The 27242-nt window shown below is 38.2% G+C and overlaps 1 long non-coding RNA gene across 1 annotated transcript in view; it reads left to right on the top strand.

The window, feature by feature from the left end:
• LOC137853813 (uncharacterized) overlaps window positions 1–27175 on the top strand; it is a 39203-nt gene extending 12028 nt beyond the window's left edge. The window contains exon 3 of the long non-coding RNA XR_011094727.1: window positions 27044–27175. This is a non-coding gene — a long non-coding RNA (uncharacterized lncRNA). The remainder of the gene's footprint in view (window positions 1–27043) is intronic.
• Window positions 27176–27242: the final 67 nt, after the last annotated feature.

Below are 27242 nucleotides of genomic sequence, written 5' to 3'. Positions count from 1 at the left end.
GGAAACGTTTGCAATATTACAGCTTCCAGAGAAAGCTCCAGTGGCCAAAGGCTTACACACACCATTACCTGGAAAACAGCCAGGGAACAATGAAGAAATCACTGTTTAAGAAGACTCTTACTGCCAACGGTGTTACAGCCTCCCAGCAATGATGGCCCTGGGTTTTTGTGTCCTGATAGACACTTAACATCAGGATGCCGGGATATCTGTAGAAAGGAAGATTTAACCAAAGCATAGATTTAAGATTGCATATGGCGAAAGAGGACTGACAGATTTGAAGTGACTAAAATGTCTCCACGTATTCTTTTTCCCGTCTGCTGATCTTTTTCTGATATTCCCAGGTTTAGAATTTAAAATAAGGTGGGACTTACTGTTTCACAAGCGCTATCCAGTCAGCAGCAGGCAAGGATTGATCTGTAAATTCAACTTACCCTTTCCTTCTCCCTTTTCCTCCAAACACATTGATTCTTAATACCATTGTGTTTCATTACAAAGTAATTTAATTTGTTTTCTGCGGCCACCCCTAGGATTCTTTCAGCCTTGCTTCTCTTTCATTTATCTGTCTTCACTTGAATAGCATGGATTTCAAACACTATTCTCCAGATAATTTAGTTTGCATGCTATTTTCTGCCCGTGTTTTAACCTGTAGATCCTTTTTTATTATATCTGGGCCCTGACTGGCATTTATAATATTTTCCAATACACTTTCACATATTAATTATGATGTGAGGGATTTCTTTTCACTTTTTTCCAGGCAGCACAGCAGTGACTCTAGAAATAGATATGATGAATGGCTCAGAGGAATATGACCTGAGGAAGCTAACAGTGCCAGCAACAAAGATTCTGCTTGCAGATAATACTCCCCCTACATCTGTAAATATCTGCCTTTTCTTTCAAATGAGTGTTCTTCATTTTTCCAAACAACAACATCCTGTATAAAAAGGGTGCCGTCACACTTTAAATGCCCTCAGGTTCATTCATCTCAGTATTCTATAGAAAGTGTTTAAAATCTTTTGAACCTCCTCGCAGCTTCCCTGAAGCTGTACCCAAGATACCTGGAAATGATCTTCTTTCTGGCCCTGACTCCCAGGCATGGCAATTGCTTTACATCCTATCTGATAGATTTAGTCATTCATCATGCTATGGGAAGAGAGGAAGGTGCCTGAAGTCCTGCCTGAGGACCTAATAAGTATAACTCTGGGTCTCATGGTGCTATAGTGGAACTAGCAACATCCAGGCTAAGAAATGCAAGTAATCTGTATGTAACCAGTACAGTCAATTCAACAGCTACTTTATGAATGTGGAGCTCAGATCTAAAGGAAATATAAATGACTACCATATATAAACATCTTCAAACCAAAATACAAAACTAGCTTCCCAACACAGATATCCTATTATATCAAAAAACTATTGAGAAAAAGAAAAAAAAAAAAAAAAAAAAAAAAAAAAGGAATGATGCAAAACAGACTACCAGAATAAAATCTAGTCCTGATGAGAAAAAAAAAAGTGATAAAAATATCTTTAAGTGTATATTCCGGGATTGCAAAAGATAGTCAAAAACACATTAGCACTGTCTAATTGTTCAAAGACAGAAGTAGCAGAGTGATTTGAATAATGTACTTTCAACTCATTTTCCCTTTCTCCGTGCATTATTCTTGAAGACATCACTAATTTCTTGAATACATTGTTGATTTAAAATTAGTGTTCCATTATACTCTTTTCATGTATCCCATGCTGTATTTTTGTTCTTGCACTGGATGAATACCAGTCTTGGAATCAGATTTTAACTCCCCTGCAAGTTGTATGTTTATTTAATTATTAATGTAGAGTATTCACAACTATTTCCTCTTCTCAGCTACCTACTTTCTCAAGCAGAAAACAAATTCAAAAGTAATATCTGATCCAACTCCTTAAAATATGAATACCTTTTCCAGGAATCCACATTGTTTTTCAGGGTTTTCAAAAATATTTTATGGCACTAAAATGATTAAGTGGTGCACTTTTTAAATATTTCACGGTTGAAACATCAATATTTAATGATTCTACTGAAATTGGTGCTATTCAGTGGTATTTAATGTTTGTTCATCTAGTGTATTATGTATAGTGCAGTGCACCCTATACTTGAAGATGGTTTCAAGTGATACATATACAATTTTTTGAAGATCCCTGAAATCATCTTATGCAGTCATGGAGAGCTATTGTTTCCTTAGCTCTCTTTATTCCAGGATTGCAACAGAATGGTGGGCATTTGGTGGTGGGTTTTTGTTGTTTTTGTTATTTTTTTTATTATTATTTTGTGGGTTATTTTTATGTTTTTTTTTTTTTTTTTTTTTTTGAGTTCAACCTTTCTAGCATCTTCCTTGCTAACTATATCTGTCTTTTTCATCATGGTAAGTGGCATTTGTTGGTCTGAATGGTACTTTAGAGCAAACGGAATCTCTATTCTGTGATAGAGCTGTGGCTGAGAATTCTCATTTGTGACAATCTTTCATATTTCTGAGTACATCCTTGTTCATACCTGAAACACAAATGAAACCTTTCGTAAGTGACTGGATGTTGTTTGTTTGCTTTTAAAAGCAGTGAAATTGTATCAGATTTTCTACTTCCAAACAGAAAGCTCCTGGACTGATCAGTAAGAGTTGTCAAAATGTCCAGAGATGAGTCATGTAACAGCTAACATACCCCACTGAGAGCTATGAGATCAATTCCAGACCCTCTTCATCCTGAATCAAGGCAGTATTAAATCTCATTAACACCTGAAACTAGGTCCCTTGTATGCCCTAAATATTTTTAACTGTCAGATGCAGAGCAGGCTATTCAGGTTTTATTAAGATTAATTTTACAGAGGTTTATTCAAGAAAAACAAAAATATGAGGCCAACCAGACATTGCAGTCAAGTAGGGCACCTTGGAACTATGGTATCACACTGCATCTGTTCCTTGAGAAAAGCGAGAAATATGGCATCTTCTGCAGAAAGCTGGAAAAATCACACATTTAGAAGCTCTGTTAAACATAGACATAATCTACTTCTACTTTCCAGAGTGAGGGATCTGGATCAGACGAAACAAGGATTCATTATTTTCAGAGGTCTTGTGTGAAGATATCAACATCTCTTATTTTTCTTGCTCATTCTCTTATCTGCTAAAAAGGGGGATAAAAACTTTGATGTTTCACTTCAAAATGGAAACAAAACTTCAGAAATAGATGAGAAAGAGAAGAGAACTTGAACTGTAGGTCACTCCATGGTTCTTCTTTTAGTCAAAACAAAAGCAGGAAACTCAAAAAGGAACATGTTTACCCTTTTGGCACTAATGTGATGTGTGTTTTGGGGCTGGCAGAGAATACTGTCTTCTGCCAGAAATCAGTTTTAAGATCTGGCATAAAACATCCAGTTTACCTAAGGCTGAGTTAATTTTATTTCATTTCATTTTATTTTACTTTTTGTCTGAAGTGAACAGCAATTTGAATGTGTCAGTCTTCATTTGGAAAACAAAACTCCACTTTCTCCCTGACTGCTTTAATACTTCTCCCTCTGCTGGCCCTGGCTCAGCTTCCAGCAGTACCTACTTTTTTTATTCTGAGAGCACCAACTCTTGGAGGAGCTTCTCACTATCTGGGGAGAACTGTTAAAAACATGAACTTCTTCACATAGCTCTGTGGTCAGAGGTGCGAAATGGGTCATAAATCCCCAAAGCAGGCACGCACAGGTTATTGCTTTAGTACAAAGTCTTGTAAAAAATAGCATGTGGCAGAGCAGCCCCAGGGAGGCACAAATAGTACCCAGAGGACCTGCAGTGTAACAAGTTCAAACAAAAAAGGCCATACCAATTCACGCGAGATGCGTAAACCTCTCTTGCAAAGCAGCAAGCTGGGCTGCTGAGCCTCTTGGGATTCCATGATGATTTGACTGGTAATAGTCAGAAATGTTCGAAAAAAACAACTTCTGACAGAAAATGCCAGTCCACTGAAAGTGAAATGTTTTGCAGAATGTGCTGGTTTGAACAAGGCTGCAAACAAAACTCAGCAGTTCTCTGCCTCCTGTCTTCTTGGCTCACCCACCCAGCTGCTCAGATCTTGCTGAAGGACTGGCTCACAGCTCAGATCCCCAGGGGTTTTAAACTTCTGGGCTATTTGCCTCTCAGAGCTGCTGCCCACATTTTTAGCTCAGGAAACTTGTCTTCATAAACAGCGAGGGAAATGTATTGTTTCCAGTCTTGTTACTGCAGTGGTCAGAGCCTGCAAATCTGGGATGGGCTCCTGGTCCCCCCATCCAGAATGAAGTATGAGGAACCGCGTTTCCATTGCTCAGCCTGGCTACTAATGGCCCTGTGGCCTCTTGTTGCCCTGACCACTACATCTTGGGGAAACAGTTACCCTGAAAGTACAGCAGATATCTGGTCCTGTTGGAGCACCATGCAATTGGCCAGAAATATGTCCGCTTTGAGTCAGTAGACCTCAAGAATTGGGGAAGCAGATTTTTACCTATTTATTTACTTATTTTCAGGAACATCTCTGAAACAAAATACTTCAGAATTTGATTTTGAAGAACACCTTTAAATTCTTGGCCTTTCTCTCTTTCTCAAGATAAAAATATTTCTGATAATGTAAAATTTATGAAGAATGGGAATGTGGTTTTCTGACCTGCTACAGTCCTTTCTAAAGGGATAACACAATAGGTTGTAGAAATAACAAGTTACTTTACTGCTTTATTGCTACCTCTCAACCCAATGCCAGTTGCTGAGGGGATGAAAATTCACATCAGCCTTCAAGAGAACGAGCAAATGCAAATATATACTCCTACTGCAAACAGAAGGCCTGATTCTTTCTCCCTTGCAGCACTGAGATTATCCTAGTTCAGGACTTTAAGATCTTCATCCTGCAGTCCAGACACAAGGAAGTCCCTGGTGTGGCAGATGCAGGAGGAAAACTAAGAAGTGTTAGTTTTTATTCATGAAATCTGTTCTCCCCTTGAAAAAGCCTTGTGCTGTGGAAGCTGTAAGTGGATTGGAACCATGATCTACAACCCTGCCACAGATCACTAACCCTTCCTAAAATTGCATGCATGCTTCACAGAAGTCCCTGCATCATACATATTGCAATGTTTATGTTTCCAGTGGGAAAGAAAGACATAGAGCGATCAAGTGTTCACAGGAAACCACTTAGAAAGATTTTGAAAGTGTCTGTTCTAGGCCAAATATCTGAAGAGTTTCTGGTTTCATTTCTGACTATATTGCACTATCCTACTTTATTTTTATAAATGCTAACCCTTGAGGAAAAGACATACTGATTCTACAATAATCTATACATATCACTGCTGAATCCCCTTTCTTCCCCCAGCAATAAGCAGTCCCCAAAATCTATGAATCATTCACACATCTTGAACTTTCAGATTTGGGTTTCAGGACATGAAATAGAGTGTAAGCCATTTATAAGCACTGAGGGAATGAAGTGCAGATATTGATTATCTATTAAGGTTCTGTAGCATTCGGCTGGATTCAAATCAAGGACAGAGAAAAATAGGTTTGGCTAAAATAACATTTCTCACTTTTCCCTTTTATCTTTTTCTTAGCTAGCAAAGCTTTGCTCCCCAAATTACTTTGCATTAGCTGCTTCCCTCACAGTCTTTCATTGTGCTCAACCTCTGCACAGCCTTGATATATTCAGGTTTAATTTACAAAAAGACAGAGGGAAACTCTGCCAGGAAGAGCTGCATTAAGCTGAAGATGAGTAGAAAACCCAGATGAAAAGAATCTGTCAAAAAATGCTTAAAATGTCAATGACATTTTTGTCAACATTGTGAATTGCTGTCTCCAGTAAAGGAATATTTCTTTCTAGAAGATATGACTTTTTTTTTTTTTTTTTTTTTTTTTTTTTTTTATTAACCAGATATACTTCTGACATTTGGAGTAGCTTTATTTATTGAAGTACAAAGTCCATGCAGTATTCAAATAGAGGTGCTTTCTCTTCCTGCAACCTCTTCAGACCTAGAGTGTGGTTCTGAATGCCACAGCTTGAACCTCACTCTGTTCACCTGAAAAACTCACATCATTATCACCATTTTGTAACCGATAGGAAACAAGATCTCTTTTGTTTCAAAGCACATCATTATGCTTTGACACTTGGAGTCTTGCCAGATTTGTTACTTGTGATGCTAAAGGATATTATAGTAGTTCCTATTCATCGATAAATATCATTCAAATGTTGAACAACTCCCAAGCCTATTATGGCAAAGTGTGAGAACACAGTCTCTGTCCAGGTGCACAGTCTGTATAAGAAAGACAAACAGTATCAGAAACTTTAGTTATGAATTCCCTACCTGAAAGCATCTGTTAAATAAAGCAAATTGTTCCATCCAACAAACAGCATGCGAGTGTTTTTGAGGGATTTTTAAGCAAAGATGATATACATATCATACATATATTCTTAGTGTCAACAGTTTCATTATTTATGTATTTCTCATATGACCATACAGCAGAACACCACATAATTTCTTCTTCTGTCTTGCCACTAAAGGTGAAGGTGCCGTAATAGAATTGACTTGCTCAGTCAGGTGGCAAAATGTTAATTAGTTTTCATAAAAGATTAATCCATTGAATTCTAAGTGAGTGAATTTGCTTCCAGGGTACTGAAAAAAAAAATCACTGTGATATGCTTTGAATTAGTATGTGATGCCTTTGAAAAACCCCTCAAAGTAATGTAGGATTTCTTGAGAGTACTATTCTGTATGTGTTCCAGTAATTTAAAGGTTAAAACACCTGGAGGTATCACAGGGAGAAAACGATGCTACTGTTTTGATGCAATATTAGCAGAATCCACATTCATACAGCTAATTATCATCAAAATCTAATCCAACAGTTTTTTGAACTCTTACTCTCTGTTATGGGGGTGTTTCTACTGCCCACAGCTGAAAAGAAATTAAAAACAACCTGGTTTAGAGAAAGGGGCTGCAAAGATTAAATGAACACAGAATAAAAGTTGATAGTAATTAATAAAACTCAGATATTAGCAATTGCAGAAGGTTGATGGGGGAGGAAAAGGATAATGGAAAAATCTGTAGCCTGTGAGATTTGGCAGATAAGAAAGATTTTGGTGGCAAAATAAAAACATGAACACAGTCCTGGCTTATTCCTACCAGGAAACAATACAAACATTGATAAAGAAGTGCAAGGGACATGTGGATACAGTAAATATTTCTGTTTCTGGGGAAAAAAAAAAAAATGTATTCTTAACAACTGATGGTCTTTCAATACTTTCATTTGTGCCAGTAACACGAGAAGATAATAAGAGAGCTACTACTACTAAATATTTATTTAAGCAGCAGACCTACATAATTATGCACAAGTATGCACAAGTATTAAACTAAGTTATCTTTGATATAAAAGTTGATTTTCTTTACGTCTTGGAAAAAAGCAGATTTCCAGAGGTTACTTAGATGAAATGACCTGAGTCATTGTCAGTCTGACACTGATCACAAACACAGTAATGGGAAGGCTGATCCAGATCTAGATTAAAACCAAATTAAAGGAGGGAAATACACTTAATTACAATCACTGTGGTTTTGTGCAAACCAGATCCTGTCAATCTAACATCAGAACTCTGATAAAATTAAAACCTCATAAATATAGTAGATAAGATGTATTTCAATTTGATTTGAAAAGGTATGGTATGACATGAAAAATTTAAAAATCAAATTACAGTTACATTAAATCAAACAGTCACATATTACTTGAATTAAAAGTTGTCTAATTGGCAAGCTTCAAGAAGGTACTTGTGAATTATATTTCTGTAAAAGACCAGCTATCAGTATCATCTAGTCAGGATCCGTTCTTTTTCCTAAGCTGTCTGCCTGATGTAATTGCAGACTCTGAAAGTCTCAGGAGTATGAGAATGTGAGCAAACCAAGAAAAAAAATATATCATTTCAAATGTATCCTATTCCTTGTAAGTTTTCATTAAATATTTTTTGCTGGCCATTGTTGGAGATAAGGTGGCCTAGATGGTCTACTTTAAACAGTTGCCCTCAAATAGTACTTCTTTTATTGGCAGCTCTGAAGAAAACATAAAAAACTATTAATGTTTTCAGATAACAAAAATATTAGGAAAGTGAAGTAAAAGGGAATAGAGTGGCTAATTAGACCACCATACATATAAACAGGTCAAGCAGCTGTAGAGCAGTTGCATTGCCTCTATCTACACTTAGCAGCCTTGTAGCACTACCTGCAACACCATGCTCAGCTCTGGGGTCTGTAACCATGTAAGATATGGAATAATTGGAGAAAGCTCAGGGAATTACCCTGAGAATGGTCAAAGAAATGAAAACACGCCCTTCTAAAAGAGATTTCAAGAGCTCATCAAAAAGGTTTACTGCATAGCAGTCTGTAAGTATCTAGTTAAATCAAAAAAAAAAAAAAAAAAAAAAAGAACTAGAGAAAAGGAGGGAATACATAATTCGAAAGTGTACTTTAAACACTTAGGTTATCTAAGCAAAGGATACATTATACATTTTACTGGGGCTGTTGTGGAGTTCCTACCTCTGGCATTTTTTTTAATGTCCTTCAAGTTATGATTATCTTCTTAAACTTTGCATCATGATTCTCCAAGACGTTATGGAAAACCAAAAGGGAGAAGGGTAAGAAATGTCAGAAAAGGCTTAGTAAATATTTGAGCTTAAGTAGTTCTACCCGTTTCCACAGGGAACTGTGTGAAGACTGATCATCAAATAAGGAGTTAAATTTTAAAAATATTTGGGAAAGAAGCAATTAACTCCAGAAATCCTTAAGGCCTATTACAGGAAGAAGATCAGGTGGGATAATCACTATGTCCTTTCAGTTCTTGTAATTTATTTATCTATTAATTAGACCTATGTAAGTGGGGATTTGATTGCACCACGACACTGAGCTAGAAGCTTAATTTACTGGGTCTACATGGACTTATTGTACCAGAAGTGCACGAAATTGAACTTAGAGGTTTAAATATATGTCAGTGACCCAGCAGTTGGGTTGACAAAGGGCATGGAAGTAATAAGACAGCTATGATATAGACCTTTTGCAGGTATGAGTTAGGATTTATGCCAAATGAGGATCTGTCACTCAGTTTCAAGCCTCCACTGGCCAATACGTTCTGCTATCATGAACTTACTAGAAGTTGTATTGTAATTAAGAATGGCTTCTGCATGTTTAAAACGTCCTCTAACATTTACCTAAGTCTCTTGGACTGCATTTTAGCCTCTGTATGGCTGCCGAAAGTAGAGAAGTTCTTTGAAATGCTTATATTCATTATAATAGCACCAGTTGATCAGAAATCTCTCAAAAATGTATGGTGGCTCTAGGAATACATATTTAGAATATTATTCAATAGGAAGGAAAGAAACAATGCATGGTTCTGGCTTTGTTTTGTCTTGTCCTCCCCCACCCCCCCACACCCTGTAGGAGGAAGAACACAGAGAGCAAGTATTAATTTTAACAATTCAGCATTTGTTCTGCTATTTCTTAAACAACTGGTTAGTATTTATATTGCTGTGTATTACCATTCAATATGCAAGTGCTACTCCGTCCACTGGTTCTTCATGTTATGGCAGGCAGTGATTCCCACTACTCCTTTAAACTAAGGTTAGTTAAGTAAAACAAGCAAAGAGGAGAAAATGCTCACTCTCCCATTATCTTGGCCATCTGTGTGTTTTCCTCACGGCATCTCTCCAAATGCTTTAAAAAAATACCACGTAAAGTGTTAATGACTAATGAAAATGCACAGTAGACCCTGCTCTCCTATACTTTGACCTTCTCTTCTTTTTCTTCTCAAAAAAAAAAAAAAAAGTAAAAATAAAAAATCAGAATATATTTGATTAAATGCTCTGTGGCCATTTGTGCTATTAAATCCTCTCAGGACTGATAGCAACTCAAACTAAAATCCTACTGCCTGTTTTTCCTGGGGGTTGGGCGGGGGGGGGGGGGGTGAAGGGGGATGGAGTTTGTCTTGTTTCTGGATTGACACAAACCTACAGATAATCCCTGCAGTTCCCTGGTGGTGAGTGTAGCAAGTATTCCTGGGCAGATCCCTACAGACTTCAGTTTGTCCTTAGGGTGCAACAGTAAGTGCAAGACACTTCCCTTTCCTCTGGAAGCATAGAAACTAGTTGTATCATTCCTGGCTTAAGTCTGCCTATTTAACCATAAAGAAAGGTAGCACCTCTACCAGGTGCAGAGCCTGGTGAACACAGACCTAACATCAAACACTGTCTCATATGTGCCATTAATGTAAAGGCACATGGTAGTTCACAGGTGGAGAAAAACCCTCGGATAGTGTCTGGCCAGCTCCAAGATAGACTGCAGTGTAAGTCACTTCTCATGCTAGAGGGTACTAAAGGGGTTTTAGCCATCACTAGCCACCAGGGTCTTTAGCAATCACTAGCCACCAGTACCTGCAGTGACAGAATTATAAAAAAGGAATACAGCTGCAGAGACATACACCCCAAAAGTGAACAGACTGGATAACAACTGTTGGTTGGATATGTGTACTAAATCACTGGCTATCTGCAGCCCAAGAGATGGATTCAAATGACTTATTTTTTATTTCTTTTCCCAGTGTCTCCTTCAGTATGTTTATTCACCTCCTTTTGAAATCTATAGACTATTTGGCCCCAGCTGATGGATTTCACGTTAAGGGCTCTGCCTGGATGATCCTGGAGAGCAAGAACCCCATCTCGCTGTCTGCCTCTAAAACAGCATGTACACATGATTACCTATGGAAGTGAAATATCAAAAGCTAATTACAGCAGTTTCTACTAGTATCACACTATGATGTTTTCCAAACATAAGGATTCACACTTTTGGTCTTATTTTTAGAAACAAACAGTAAACACAGCATGCTTTTAGTATGGTTATCCTTTTATAAGCATTTGATCATCACAAGCTTCCCAGAAAGCTATTACTCCTTTACCTCATTTTATCTGAGTGAGACTCCCCTCCACTACTGCCCCTCACACAAAATTAATTTGTCATTGTACTTGAACAACATTATGGCTATTTTGGCTGTGATGAGTCAGCAATGATTTATCATTCTATAGAGAACCCCTGTCCTGTAAGTACCCGAAAATGAGATTAAAAGAAAAAAAAAAAAAAAGGAAATTCTCCGGTCTCATAGGACAGAGCAAGAACAGATTTATTGAAGACAAACAGTATGCTGGAATGTGTGGGATGTAGCACATTTCTCACTTTCAGTCATATTTTTTATGTTTCAAAATCAATGGCATTGTAATTTGATATAAAAATCTGTTTGGAGAATAGGAATATGAAATTTTGTTTTGAGGTTAACATTACTTGGAAAAAAAAAAAAAAGAAAGAAAAAAATGAAAAAATATATACAATGTTTCCTGACCAGATTTACATATTTCAAGTTTTATGAATTGAAATACAGAAGCACACAGTCCATATTCTCCTCAGGTAATCTTATGACTCTTCTTTCTCCTTGCATGTAGATTTATTATCGTGTGGCATTGACTTTTATAGGATGGTAATGTTATTGCTTTGATTTAGATTCTTTCCAAATACCACAGTCTATTAAAAGCATCAGTTCATCAAAGTCCACAGTATTAATTTTCCAGGAATATCCCCACAGGATTTTTAAAAATAATTTTGTATTATGAAATCATGCTTCAAACTGAACTAACAGAAACCTAATTATAAATGGGAGCACAGTGCTAATTAAACCACCCACTTTAGAATTAAGGCCCACTTGGGGGTATTCACATTGGTAAATTGCCAATTTAAGCTAAATTTCAGGATATAATCTCCAAGTATTGGCTAGCCCTACCTTTCTGCTCCTCTCTCTCCTTTGGTCTGCTCCATAATGATAATGTGTGGAAGGCAAGAAAACCTAAGATCTCTCAACCTTTGAAATATTTCAGTGATTAGCAGTAGCTGCTATAGTAGCAAGGGTCAATCCAAAACATGAAAGTTCCCAAGCCTTACTGTCCTCATGGTTAAAAGTAGCCTGGCATGGTGTCTAACATGCCTGACTTGACTCAGATGCTACCCCAGGTGATTTTGTTTGCCTGAGCCATGCCAAAGGACTGGGGAAGGCAGCTGTGTGTTAATTCACATTCAGAGCTCAACCATTCTCCAGTGGAGATTTCAGGTGAAAGGGAAAACCAAAGCACAGCGGCCCCAGCATTGATATGGCCCATCTACATTTTCTGCCTTGAGTTTTAATGGTAGGGGACTGGTTCTCTTTCAGAATAGTCAATAGAAACCTCTGGTCAATCCCACCTGAACTGATGGTATAAAAACTAAGTGTCATATGAGACAAAGAGCCTTGATCTTATTGTAATTTAGACATTTATTTAAACATTTTTTGTTTATTATAATTTAGGTTACCCATGTGACAAGCAGCCTGTGTATGACAAAGTCACTTGCTGTGCCCTGATACTTATTTTCAGCTCTGAGTGTTCCTTTTAATGAGAAGGGAGAAAATTCAATTCCCGGTAAGCCAGCACTGTGCTGAGAGATAGTGAGAAAGTGATGTGACTTACTCGTGGATTTCATTTCAGAGTAAGGAGAGTGGCTGGTACCTTTTGCTCTGAGAGAAAGACAGCTAGGCAATAGGTGCCTCACAACTCTGATCAGACAGGGAGAAGCATGGATGGAGAAATACCACGGCAATCAGCCTTTACTAAGTGGTGATAATGTGGTCCAGGAAAGAAAGTATTTCTACCTATTGCACTAAAGCACTTGGTCTCTTAGATACCATCTGGCTGGTACCATCAAACATTAATGAGAATTTCATGATTTTAGTGGACAGATCCACAGTCAAGCTGGGATCTTTCTGACTCTCTAGAAATGTTTCCTTCCAATCACATGCATCTGGAGAGATCCCATGAGTAACTTGGAAAGTCTTGGGTGGTATATCAGTAAGAAGACACACTGGACTATGATTTCATACAATATCTTAAATGGTGTCAAGCTTGTTCAAAAATTGGCTGAGAAATCTCTGAAGATAGCCTAGGGAAAGAAGTAGCACTAGTACTTTGCAAGTAAAAATTTCCCATACACAGAGAGCTCTGAAGCATTTATTATTACACACGGGTTCTGATCCTGCAAAAGGAAGGTTGTGCGACTGATTACTTGTGGTCATTAAAACAACTAAGTGTTGACCAAAGAAAGCCTATTTCCCCAACATGAAAATGAATCCTGTATGTGAAAAGTAAATTTCCTCTATATATAATGTTATTTTCTGTTGGATGTACTAGTCATCACTTTTTCCTATATATTTATGTATCCATTTTATCTCCCGTGCTACTCTGTGTTATTAACTGCCATAATTCATAACACAGTTTTGTCTTTCATGGAAAAAAAAAAATCCAATTTCTTTCTTCTTCTTCTTTTTTTTTTTTTTTTTTTTAAACTATATTCCTTTGAAAGATGTTATGTCCTTATATCTCTGCAATGGAATTCCTAGGTGACATGAGACAAAAATAGGCATGTCTGGACATACATTGGATTTGCTTGGCACTAAGACAATATTGTCAATTTCTTGAAATTTTTCTCAACTTTGACAGGCTGAGATTTGTTATCCTGAATTTTTGTCTCAAACTTTATCAGTGACCTGGAGGAGGTGGAGAGCACACTGCCATGAACTTTTCAGATGACACCAAGTTAGTGGGAACAGTCAAAACTTATGAGGGCAGGACTGTCATTCAGAGGGACATAGAGGGGATGAATAATGGCCTGACAGGAAATACAGCAAGGAAAAATGCAAAATCCTGCACTGGGGAAGGAAGGGTCCCTGTAGCGGCACAGGCTGGGGCTCATTCAGCCTAAATAGCTAGCTTTGTGGGCAGCTAACAGCACCTTCTTGATACCTATAAAGAAGTTATCATGAAAGAAGCCAACCTTTTCACAGTGTTGCATGGTGAGAGGATGAAGGACAATAAGTACAAACTGAAATAAGAGAGATCCGGATGGGTTATAAGCAAAAACTTTTTCAGCATGAGGACAGTCAACCGGAGGGGCAGGTTGCCCAGACAGATTATGCAGTCTCTGTTCTCTGTTCTGGAATGAAACCCTGAACAATGTGGCCTGACCTATTGGCTCTCTCTGCTTTGAGCAGGAGGTCTCACTAGAGGTCTCCTGAAGTCCCTTTTAACCAGAATTCCATGACTCCAAGATCATTTTTTTGAAAGTTTCAGTCGGGAGAGTTCAACAATTTTCAAGAATCTGTTTTTCCATGTACATGTTAGAATGTTTCTTGTAGAATATTATTTTGGAAGCACTCTTTGGAGTGCTAGGCTCTAGAAAGGGCACTTATTTGAAGTGACCTCTGTGGCAAGGATGTTCCTGTTGCTGCTCCATTAAAACCCATTTAAAATAGAAACCTTTGTAAACCTCTTCTCAACAACAAAACGGGGAAATGTTTCGGACTTGCCAGCAAAGCTACCTGAAAACGTCCTCCCTATGTGTTGATTGCTTAAGAAGACTAGCACTGATATTCACCTTGTCTACCTTTTGATGTCTACTGTGTAGGTGTTCACTTCTGAGCTAGTCACCCCATGCTCTTTTTATAGCAGAATGTAGGAGTTAACAACTGGTTAACTGAGTCCTGCCCTGGATGACTAGCTGAGACACAGAACTTTCGGAGGATTTAAATTAGAAGAGATGAATCTCATGACTGACAAGCAGATATCTAGTCTCTATTTATTTTTTTGCTCTTTTTACTTTATTTTTCCTTGTTACCCTGTTTCCAGAAAGCAGTATATATTACTTCATAGAAGCTCTTCTGTAGTTCCTAATTGCTTCAAACACAGGCTATGTTAACTTAAACTTGTTTTGAGACTATTATTATTTCTACTGTATAGGTGGAGGACAGCACTATCTGCAGTAACAGATACCCACGGGTGTATTTGTCTAAAGACATCTCATCTCCAATTCCATGTCCTCAGTCTAGTTTGAGTTGGTTTGATGTAACCTTACCAGAGATCTTTAAACCACCTCAAATATGGTTTCTGCAAATTTTCACCAAAGCACTTGACGTACTTGACTCATATAACATATTACACTTCTCTCTCTAACTTTACTCATGCATTTATCACAAAATGTTCCACAAATGATGGTCAGCAGGGTTATCCCCATATACAAAGAGATAAACGGAGACACAAGGAGTTCAGTGTGTGAATTGTAGAAGGATGCAAGTTATCATGTTGAAGCTCTAATGGGAATTGACCTCACAGGTGTTTCTCAACTAAGAGAGAAAATACATCTGAAATACTGAGGGGGAAAGAGAGAGAAGGGGGACAGGTCCTGTGGAATCATTCCTTTCTTAACATATATGTAGAAACAGGTTTAGATGGAGAACTTAATGATTATTAAATATATTTCTCTTTTTCTTCCAGAAAAAGAATGAATCTTGAGAAAGTTGCAGGGAAAATCCAATGAGAACTGAGTGGCATGACTGATCCTACAACGCATGCAGTGTTAGTAAAATAGTCACAATCCACAGCATGTGTCATTTTCTCACAGCTCTCTGAGCTACTTCCTTCTTCATTATACATCTGCATTTAAAGTGTAAGTCAGATACCTGCTCTGTTGTTTTTGGAACAGATGTGTCTTTGAACAAATTGCTGGGGAAAAAAAAAAAAAATCTTACAAATAAGTTAAAAACGTAGATTTGGTTCATTATATTACAGTTTACTGAAGTCTTCCACTGAAGCTTACTGAGTTTGTCCAAAGCAATCTTACACTTGCTTCATAATGTTTTGTTTGTTTGTTTTGTTTTTGTTTGTTTGTTTGTTTTCCCCTGTGAGCCTAAAGGCAAAGACAGAGGAAAAGGCAACCTAAATACCGGTGCTCTATACCAAATGCTTTGTCAATGCTGCTGGGAGATCCTGGAACTGTACCAGTTCCCTGGAGCAAAATATGAAATACCTGTTTACAGCATGTTTTGCTATTGTCCATTTTTATCTGTTTAGTTCCTGGAAACTGAGAAAATTCAGTAAGCAATTCTGTTACTTTTTTCATGTTTAAAGGAACTGTTTCACTGCACTGGATGTCTGGTGGAGATTTTAGTAGAGTATGTTCCTCATGTCCGTTGTCCTGTCATCATGTGCAAAAGCAGAGCGCACTGATGGTGTTTCTTCTCCTGTTACATCTTCCCATCCCAGCGCCACAGTTTAAAGGCTCCCTGAGATGGAGGTCGTAACCCAGCCTTTGTATTGAATAGCTATGAAAAGACTTTGAAGGTTCTCTACAGTTTTCAGGCAGCATAGCAAGAAAAAAAAAAGTAAGGATCATGCCAACCATCTTTCAAGAAATGTGTATGTGCAGAAACCTGCAAGGTGATGGTGGGGGACGCCTGGAGCGACAACACAAAGGGCAGTGGTTCTCGTTCATTCCTACTTGCAATCTGCACTGGAGACACAGCATAGTTGTAAAAGCAGCTGCTGATATTCCAAAGACTCTGGCAGGAAATGGTCTCACTTCTGGTTCGTCATAGGCTGAAGGTGTGTCACAGACTCCCCCACACAAATTTAAAACTCATTTCCTGAGGAAGGCCAGCAATTCAGAAAGTTGTGTGCATCTGTGTTGGGAGGGTGTCTTTCCTCCCTGAGTCACACATGTAATCATTTTATTCAGAATTAATTGTATAAAAGCTGAAGGGGGGCATTTTCTTTAAGCTGTTGTAAATATGTAACATTTACTAGTTGCCAGCTGGAGACATATATTTTATAGACATAATAATTGTAAAGGGTTTACAGACATGAGCCTAATTCATAGACAGTGAATGGAGCCAAACAGCGTGAAAAATCAGTCCCAAAGGATGTTTTGTATCCTTTAGAAGACACTCAGAGCCTTGAAGTGAGCATCTCAATCCAGCATTCAAGGAATATCACTAGATGCAGGACCTGAACCTCTGTACCTCCAAAAATCACTCTGTTAATGGCCTATAGAATTAGGTAATATTACTCCTGGGCCTAGTGAATACTTCATGATTTATACAAAGTGCAGCTTTTGCAGACATATAGAGGCAGCTTTTGCAGACATATAGAGGCATAGAGACATAAGTTCCTGTGTCTATATGGACATACAGGGAGATGAGCACATATTAACAGTCAGAAACCCATTACTAGTGCCCAGGATGTGAGTTCAAAATTCTGCTTTCAGTCAAGCACCTCTGTGATTTAAACACACTGAAAGTCAGCAAGCTGGATATAAGACTTCAAGAAAAGAGCAGTTTGGAAATGTTTCACCTAATCTACTGAAGAATACAACTGCCCTTGAAACAGAGACTCCTTTTGCTATCTGAATAGCAACTGGCTGTCCTGCTCAAGAGCTCTGATATCACCCATGAACATTACAGCATGCAAAGAACCCAACAGATTTTTTTTGGATTTTAAACACTCTGTCCACATCTGTGCAACATGTGTATGCCCACTTTATTAAAAAAGCTCCTAAACAGAGCATCCTTTGTCATGGGTAGTATATCCTCCACAAAATTGTTGTTACGTACTCTTGCCATTTATGACAGTGGTAATTACCTGTTTTCTAAATTGAGTTGAAGCTTTGGCTTTTGGCTTTGGTTAGGTAGGGGAGCAGAAGAGGGTGAGCAAGTGACTGAACAAGAGGAATGAACAAGTTTAAAAAAAAAAAAAAAGTTATCTTCCTGCAGACATGCTTCTGCATCTAGTCATTACTTTTTGCATATGCATGTGTGTGTAATGTAGATTTCATTGCTTATATAAGTTTCTGGTTAATATGCTTTAAAAGCTTCATGAAGAACACTATCATTTGAATTATTTATCATTACAGGCATTTCTAAGGCACTTATCACCAAGATATTTGGAAGCACTTTTTATAGCTTATATTAGGTCATTAATAGCTAAAAAGAGAGAAAAATACACCTTCCTGCTATCCTGCTCTGCTGTACTCTATAGCTGAAAGGCAAAGAAAGTGTTTTTGGCCAGTGAACTAAAAAAACAGAAGCTCATTTCTTCAGATCAGCCCACACATGGAAGTACAATTGTAATAATTCCTGAGAAGATCCAGATATATTTCCAAGCATTTCTGATGCACGTTGTTTGCAAAGACAGGCCTCTTTTGAGGAACGTCCTGTCTCCACATCCCAGAGCCTTCATCCTGGACCTAGAGATACCAACATTTTATATGAGTAGAAGGCACACAATCAAGATAACTGAATCCCATTCCTTGGCCATCAAACTGATGAGAATGACAGAGCACCCAGTAGCTGTCTGTTCTTGTGGGACCTATTGCCTAACTCCGTGTTGTGCATGGAATATGTGGATGCTATGGATGAAATATGGAACGAGTTTTCTGCATTATGTTATCTTCTGGCATTAGACAGAGAGTTATTTTAGCTATATTTCACTGAGTCCTCAGCTATGTCGAATTACTTTGCATCTGCTTGAGGCTAAGAGGATGAATAGAGACAGTTGCTGCAGACCAGTTGATGCACAATAACCTGTTACCTATGATACTTTGTGCATGCATCTAAACCGTTAAATGACTCTAATACAAAGCAAGATAACCTGAAATAGTTCTCAGCTGCCAAGGGCTGGAAGTAAAAGCATAAAATGTCTTCCACAGCTCGAATACTGTCTTGCCTGTTACCCTACTACGTGTCCATGTGTCTAAACCATAAGCAAGGTTTCTTAACCATTAGGGAAAATGATTTTCTGGGGCAAGCAGAACAGTGTTCAAATCCCACTTATTCTTGTGCAAAATGCATGCACATCCTTGTTCTATCTGATTCTGAATTTTGGCAACTAACCTTCAAAGGTCTGCTGAGCAGACCCTATGTTTTTCAGAGCATCAAGAGTCAAACTATTCAATACAGCACTTTCCCTACATGTCTCTCATCTTATATGCTGTATTTATTATTCATATCATGAAGCTTTCCCTGCATCATGCTGGACTTGCTGCTGCTTCTGGTGCTCTATTTCACTCACAGTTTTTTTTTTTTTATTATTATTTTTTACACTTATTTAAATAATAATAAGAAAAGCTTTCACTTTCTTGTAGTCAACCTTGTTAATCCTGCTCACTATCCAGGAGAGAATACAGCATTTTCCCTTATTAAAGCACAGTGGATCATTACCCCAGCTAGACTGAATTAGCCTGTAAAAAAAATGCACTTGTGTTGTTACAGAAAATAAAAATAACTGAATAGCCATACTGAACAGCAATCTATCACTGGTCAGTGGCACAAAGGGGTAAAAATATAAGAAAAGGATAAGTCTGCAATAAAACTTCCCTTTTATAACATCCAAGATTTCCTCAGTCACTGGTTTACAGACTTCCTGAGCCACTGTACCTCCACCTTCAACACCTTCAAACTTCATAGCAGTCGGTGGACTTGTCTTCCATTAATATATATACACACACACACACACACACGTGTATATATATATATATTTAAACACATGTCGGAGCCCTGCAGCAATTTGAACCAGCAAATTCTTCAGTTTCATTGTATGAAAGATACTTTCCTTTCTTTTTTTCCTTTCTTAATTTAAAAGCATCCAGCTGATTCTTTCACTTGTACTCTAGTTCCTCTACACTATTCAATGTATAGAGCTCTACCGAACCTCTCTTTGGCTCTCTTTTGCAAGCCAAAAAACCTACTGTGTTTAACCTTTCCTCATGCAAAGGCCTCTGTTCTAGCTTCTTTTTAGTGTAGCTCTGCTGACTTCTCCTTAGACTATGTCAGGACTTTATACATCTTTACCTCACTACTGTCAAGGTTGTAGGCAGAAGTTAGCTCTCCCAGCATTCACAAGACTTGACATGTGCATTTAAGAGACAAATGTCTTAGACCTCATAATTTGTTGAGAACGCCTCAAAGAAAAGCACAAATATATTTTCACATTCCTGGCTAAGTGTGCCATGTTCCAATACAGAAGTTGGCTTACATGAAAAAGAAGCTAACTTCTTCTGCCAGCTGTTCCAGATTTCATTCCCTGAAATAAAGTAGAAAATTCTATGCTTTAATATGGAAATTTCTTGTTTAAAATTGACATAGAATTGTTTATCAACATTGTAGATTGAAATTTCATGATAGGATAGATTAAAAGGATTTAAAAAAAATAAAAAATAAAAAATCCCTTCTGATCAGTGACTTTCTACCGTGTTGTACAGCCACAGCGGAAGTACCAGTCACACAAACTTAACTTACTAAGAAAATAATAATTACAATGAGGTAAGGCATTGACATATCTCTGCAGCTCTGGGCCAGAGGAGGATGAACTGCAATCTGTATACTCATGCAAGGATATCTGATGTAGAGTGAGAAATACTGAATTATGAGATTTATCAGTCACTTTTTCCACTTTCAGACATCAAACCAGGACACCACTTTGTAGGAGTAACTCCACTATGGTCAAATGCAGAGGGAATGCACTTATCTAATTAGACCCTGCTGATACCTCTAGTAAGTAATTTAAAGCAGTAATTTTCTGCTGAGTTATTACTGACAAAAAAATAAATAAATCAAACACTATTTCGGTGACATCATATATGATTACATTATGCAATTCATGTAAGTGGATATTCTCTCCAAACACCAAAAAGAAATATTTGAATACATTTATGCTTTTCTATATTCCTGAAAACTGCTTCCACCTATTGACATCTATCTATCTATATATATATACATACACACACTTAATATAAATGTTTCCATGTTTTTTCAGCTGTAATAAATTGATATGGCATGCCAAAGTGTATAAAATACCACTTTTGATCAGCAAAGTTAAATTTAGTATTTTAGGAAAAAAATAGATTCTAACAATCCATGATTAAACTGTCAATAGTGATATGGAAAAGGTTAGCATGCAATAAGTACTATATTCTGCTTGGGAAAATATAATATGGATTTATATGATATAAGGATTTGACATGAGGGCTGAAGATGCATCTTTTCTCGGATTCAAGTTATGCAAAATTAACAGATTGGAGACAGAACATAAGGTAGGTACTTTAAAACCTGGAAACTTAGCATAATGCAGCAATCCAACAGAGAAAAGGCAAACTTTGGGCTCAATAGCATTTTCAGAGAAAGCTCTATCAGGTAGGAAGAGAAGGGGGAAAACTGGCACCAATCAAAAGCTATTTCTTTCTTTTCAAACTAGCACAGAATAGCTGTATACTAGGCAGATTGGGCATTTATCCTGCTGCCTATCAACTCATGTAAAATCTTTTGCAATTGGCATCCAATGTGCTAAACCTTGGTGCTGAGTCTTCAAGACAAATTTAAAAGCCAGGGAAATGTCATTCCAACAAAGATTCTTAAAAACTAAAAATTACATTGCTTTCCTGAAAACAATGTAGAACCAGAGAAGCTGTTGAAGGATGGCACCTTTAACATCTACGGTGCCCACGCTGAGAATCAACAGGTGCAACACCAACACTGAAGGAAACTTAACAGTAACTGAAGCGTGCACTATGAGAAAAACAAACAAACAAACAAACAAAAACAAACAGTTAAACAGTTATAACTGCTTATCAAATAAAAGGAAATTGTTTCTGAAGAAGCTTCACTGTGAGATCATGGAGACAGCAGAAGTCTATAAAGATTGGATCCAGAAAAGCCAAGTGAGACAAAGCAAGGGACATGCATTTCCTGCTTCCAGTCACAGGCTGTTAGCTCATACCTTGCAGAAAACAACCAGCTGCTGTAAGGACACACAGCTGACAGGGTTTAGGCTGGATTTTGGCTGAAGTTTAAGCCATAGAGAGTTAACAGTTTGACCCAATTTGTAATAAGGCCTAGCTTGTAATTTGTGAATTATTCAAACACAAAATACAGGAAGCTTGGAAAGACTGGAAATAAGGGATTGGTCAGAAACTACATGTAGATGCCCCTTTCTACTATCCACCCTTCAAAACCATCAGCTTTGTCAGCAGCCTTTAAGCAACACAATTATCCTAAACCACAGAGAAAGTAGACAATGGAGTAACAGCGTATGTAGGGAAAACAAAAAAGAGCATATTTGTGCATCAGGCATAACAAGGAAGATGTCTAGAAGAAGCGACAAACTAAGAGTAAGGAGAAAGGAATTCAGAAGAACTGGGAGATGGAACACAGCTGATGGCAATACTACATGTCATCACTTTAGCAGTAAATCCATCTGTCCTTTCTTTCTAACGATATCCCTGACTTCTGAGGCATGGACAAATTCTCCTCCCACCCTCAATGATACTTCTAATATTGTCTTGTGCCATTGAAATATATTATATCTCCAGCAAGAGTTATGAAATTGATACAGAATTTGACTACTGAAACACAGAGTTTGTGCTGTGCAGAAAGTCAGATGCACCTAGTGATAATCCCTTTCAGCTTTAATATCTTCTAGTCTGTATGGATCAGCTTCTCCAACAGCCTTATCTTACAATAAGAGAGCGAAGGTTACTTTACATGTACATGACATGATGGCTGAGACCCAGGCCCAGCCTCTGACATACTGATTCCACAGGACTCCAGGTTACCCAGTCTTACAGCACTGGGGAAAAACACTGACCTGTGGTATGAACCACTAAGTCTTAACAGAACTAATATGCAAGCAGCTGCAGTTTCAGATTTTACACTTGACACATTGAATGCTCACTTTTCTCATCTTCATTTGTCTTTATACTTGGTTGGAAGTGGGGAGGAGGAGTTGGAGGGTTTTAACCTGCAGGGTTCATGGCTATCATTTCTATCCAGTCCCTTCTTTTGATGCTATTAATACCTCAAAAACTGCATTTTGATTTGCTTAGTAATCAATAAATGCAGGGGAGTTCAAATCTAATGGTAAATACAATTTGTCAGAAGGGAAAAGATACCTTCAAACTTAGATTATATGGCACAAATACATTTGTGATCTTAAAGGAAAACACTGGCCTGAGGTTTTAAAGGCCTCTCCTGCTATCACCTGTTTTATCACCTGCATTTGATCTAGGCAATATAGATGGGTTTGGGTACTCAAAAATAAAGCCAGGTTGCTCAAAAGAGGACAACAGTATTATAACATGGCTGTATCAACATCTCACATTTGCACTGAATTATGGGGAGAAGAAAAAAAAAACATTTTTATGTTTTTCTTAATATTTTAATGTTAGTAGCTTACTTATTGCTATATGAGCTTGCCCCCAAAAGTGATCCATTTTGTCATCAGATTACAGCTCAACAATATTTCAATTCTACTTTTGTCCTGACAAGCCATCTAGATCACTGGTTTCAAGATGCTATTCAGTTCGACTGCTCACACACACCTTTGTCTTTTGCTGCCCTGCAATATGCCTGAGCTCAGACCCACTGTGATCATCACTAAGGCTGGGACTTACTCTTTCATGACCACTTAATCACCAGCCTCACTGCTGAAGCTGGCAACAGACACGACAATTAGTGTGAATTACAATGGCCATTTGCATGGTAAAAAATGGTGTCTAGAAGATCTGAGAAGAAATTTTCAACCAACATGACTTGAGAACAGAAAAGCAACATCTGAAAAACTGCAAAGTGCCTGGCTCATGAGAATAAGTAGGTGTGCAAGACATACATTCTCTTTCCACTCTAGCAAATATCTTCATCACTACAGCACTCAAAGGAAATACAATTTAATGAGGGAAAGATTTAAGTCATTGCAACCAAGTTCAGATTTAGAAGTATGGAAATGTCTTGTTCCTTGAGAAAACTGAAAATGAAATACTGCACTCTATCTGAATTTTAAAAAATGCAATGAAGTTTTGGTCATGTGGAAAAGGCTCAGTATTTCACGTTCTTATAAATCCAGGAACACAAGAAGGTTTTGGTACAAAACAGAAGCCCTGTTTTTTGCTGAGCTCTCTTGTCTAGACTGGGCATAACAGGAACTCATTTCACAGAGTAATTGCACAGGCATTAGATCAGAATGCCAGCTCTCCACTAGCCTAAGCTGAGGTATAATCTATGATAGAGACACATTTTGCAAATTTGCTGTCATACTGGTACTTCCTGGAAGATGCTAAGGACTTTACAGGGAAAATATTCTTATCAAAAGATAACATAAGACGCAGTAAGGGCAGCAGCTGCTTAAAGAAAAAGATTTTAGAGCAATCCAAAGTTAATCTGTGAAGCCTGTTGCATCATGAAAACTCACAAAACCTAATATTTAGCAGTACTGAAAAATAACTGGATATTGACACAGGTAATGAGGACATCCATATGCTAATTTGAAAGTCTACAGAAATTAAGGGACTTGGAAACCTTTATGACTTTATTACCAGCTCTGAAAATGGGATAATACTAACCTGAAGGTAAGTTGTTTGCAACTGTCTATCATTCAGACACTTACAGTACTCACTGCAGAGTCCTGTTTCAGAGATAATGCAATGTTAAATGGACTGCCAAAATGATCAGGCAATGGTCTTCTTTCATTCAGTGGGATCATCTGGATGGAATGCCTCTGGATGGGCATACAAAAACTTTCTTAACATGTAGCGTTATAGATTTACCTGTAAATCTACCTAACAGCTGCTGTAAAACTCTGTTAATGAAGACTAAACTCAGTCATCTGTATAACCAGGTAGCAGAGTAGCTATAAAAATTGCTGTGCTTTCCTGGCAAATCCTTACATCCACAGCTACACTCTTCTTTTTCTGTTTCTGATTGAGACATCAAAGAAAAGACATGTAGAAATTATACATGATGAATCTGGAAAAATGGCTTCAAATCAGGCACTCCTACTCCTGCTATGCCTTGCTGCAGTGCAGCAATGGATCCACCCTGCTGCAGAGCAGTAGACTCACAAGCTTTCTGCTGCCTGACACCTCTGGTGAAAGTGGAACAATTTATTTGTGTCTGTTCAATAAGTGATTTAAAGCCTCCTGGAGGATCGGTGCAACCCACATGAAGCTGCTATCTAGAGTTTTGCCCTGCAGAGTCCTACACCTGTCTGACAGTGACTCTCTGGAAGGATTCCTACAGCTGTGAAATACAGATGCATAATTATTGCTGTCAGGAAAAGTGTTGTGACTGCAGTCCTGCAAACACTGCACTGCAGTTCCCTCCTATACTTCATTTCAGCACAGAAGTCATTTTTGTGAAGCTTTCAAAAAAGCAAAAGGTAAATGAGCAGCCAGTGTTTACCCATACTGCTCTTCCATTAGGGCTAATCTTGTGAGGGCTGCACTGAGTTAAGACATTCAGTAATTTTAGGCCCCAAGATGTACCTGGAGACTCTACTGAAACCACAGTTCACTAGAAAGATGGTATTTCTGGTGCTCACCCTGAATTTTCTTTATCTAGACATTTCCTAGTTACTGCCCAAGCTGTGTCTTTCCCTCTTCCCTGCTGCACACTGAAGTTTGCAGATCTGCTTTACATGATTATCTCAAAGAAGGTTGAAAATACAAGAAAGGACAGATATGGTAAAATTAATTTAAGTTCAGGGAGGAGCAACACTTACTGCACATTGTATAGCACACGCATTCCTCCATCAAACAGCTCAGATGCCATTGTGACTCACTAGCATAAGAAACCAGACCACGTACGTTAGGATACGTACACAGAGATGAGAATATCCATTCAGACCAGTAAAGAAGGTCCCTTAATTCATACTGACTGAAATCTAAAGCTCTGTTTTGCCTCCTGACATTTTGTTAAATAATAAAGAACTACAGTCCTTAGCAGAGTCTCTAACTAAATCCAGTTAGCAAGCAGTCTACACCATTTTCACTTCTCTGTTTTGCAACGGGAACTAGGCTGTAGCAGGAGCTGCCAAGATAGATTTAGCCTGTAACAAAAAGAAATTGACTGGTTTTCATGATATTTAAAGTGCATAGCAAACCGTCATAAATCCTGCTCTCTGTGTATATATATTGCTAAACAGGGCACCAACAGCACATATTTTAAATGGCTCAGAAATTGGTCTATTTGTAATCTTTTTAATTTACTGGCTGTGTTGCAGATTTATTTTTTGTTACCGTGCAGGTGGGAAGCACATGTTGCTCAGTCCAAAGAAGCCTGCTTTTTACCTCCAGTCTTCCTCCTTTTTCTCTGTCACTGAAGCAAATTAAAAGGGAATTAAAAATGGAGGTCGAAGAGGGACAATGGCTAACAGAGGAGAATGGGGTAGCAAAAGATCTGACAAATTAAAAATTAACCTGCACGCTGGAAAATAATTTTCCCAGTAAAGCATAATTGCAGCTTCCCCTGTTGCTCTAGTAAATGAAATTTAAATATTTAACCAGAGTGCTGGCGTCACAACGCCCGCAGCGTGTGCCATCCCCAGCCCAGGGAGGCAGGGGAAACCTTGCAGAACTAAAGTAGCCCTGCTGCTCTCCACTGCATGGGGCTGCTTGGCTCTGCAATGCATCTACCTCTTCTGCTCCTGGCAACTCCACCAGCCTCAGGCAGCTGCAGATGGTGGTTCAAATGCCATACGAATGAGGCAGGTGGTGCCAGGTGCTTCTGCTGGTGCACTTTATATTATCTCAGATACAAGCAAAGGGCAGTGGGACACCAGCCCTTCAAAAAAAGTGGCGTTGTCTACTGCATCCAGGACAAGCCATGAATCTCAGGCATGTATCATGACAAAAAAAAATAATAATCCATTGCAGCTTTCATGGTCACATAGATGGGAACAAGGCCATTGCTGATAAGCCATTTTCTCCTCAAAGAATTCAACTGTCAGAAGTCCTGCTAAAGCCAACTGTAGGCATAGCCACGTGACACATTTAGAAAATCAGACCATTTACCAGGTAACAGGCAGGCTCCCTGCAGAGACGGGATGGTTCCTTGGAGTATATGCAATAGCACTCTGTCTAGTCTGCTTTTTCAAATGGTCTGTGTAACAGAGCCGCCACCAGACCCTTAATATCTATCCCGTAATCAAACAGCTCTCTCTCATTTCTTGCTGTTCTGCTAAAGCATTCCCTTCTTAATATATTTATCCTCCCCCTACCTTCTTGTACTCACTTTAAAATCACTCCTTCGTGATTCTCTTTGGGACTCCCACTTCCAAATACTTAAAGATTGATTCTCCTACATTCATTTAAATCTTAATTGCTTCCCTTTTGTAGTAACCAGAAAGAGAGAGAGCATTGTTCTCTCCTCCGTGTTTTTGCCATCCAGAAGGGATCAGGACTGTGCCATGCTTGGCTAAGGAACAGGCATAAAAGATGGACAAATGGCTTATGCAACATATGTTACTGTGGACGTTACAACTGCATCAGAACTGTGCCTACTCCAAGCTTCTTCCAGGTAATGGGTCCTCTTCTC

The sequence above is a fragment of the Anas acuta genome, chromosome 3 (genome assembly GCF_963932015.1).
Source record: "Anas acuta chromosome 3, bAnaAcu1.1, whole genome shotgun sequence".
NCBI classification, from domain to species: Eukaryota; Metazoa; Chordata; class Aves; order Anseriformes; family Anatidae; genus Anas; species Anas acuta.
This window is presented reverse-complemented; position numbering and strand designations above follow the sequence as displayed.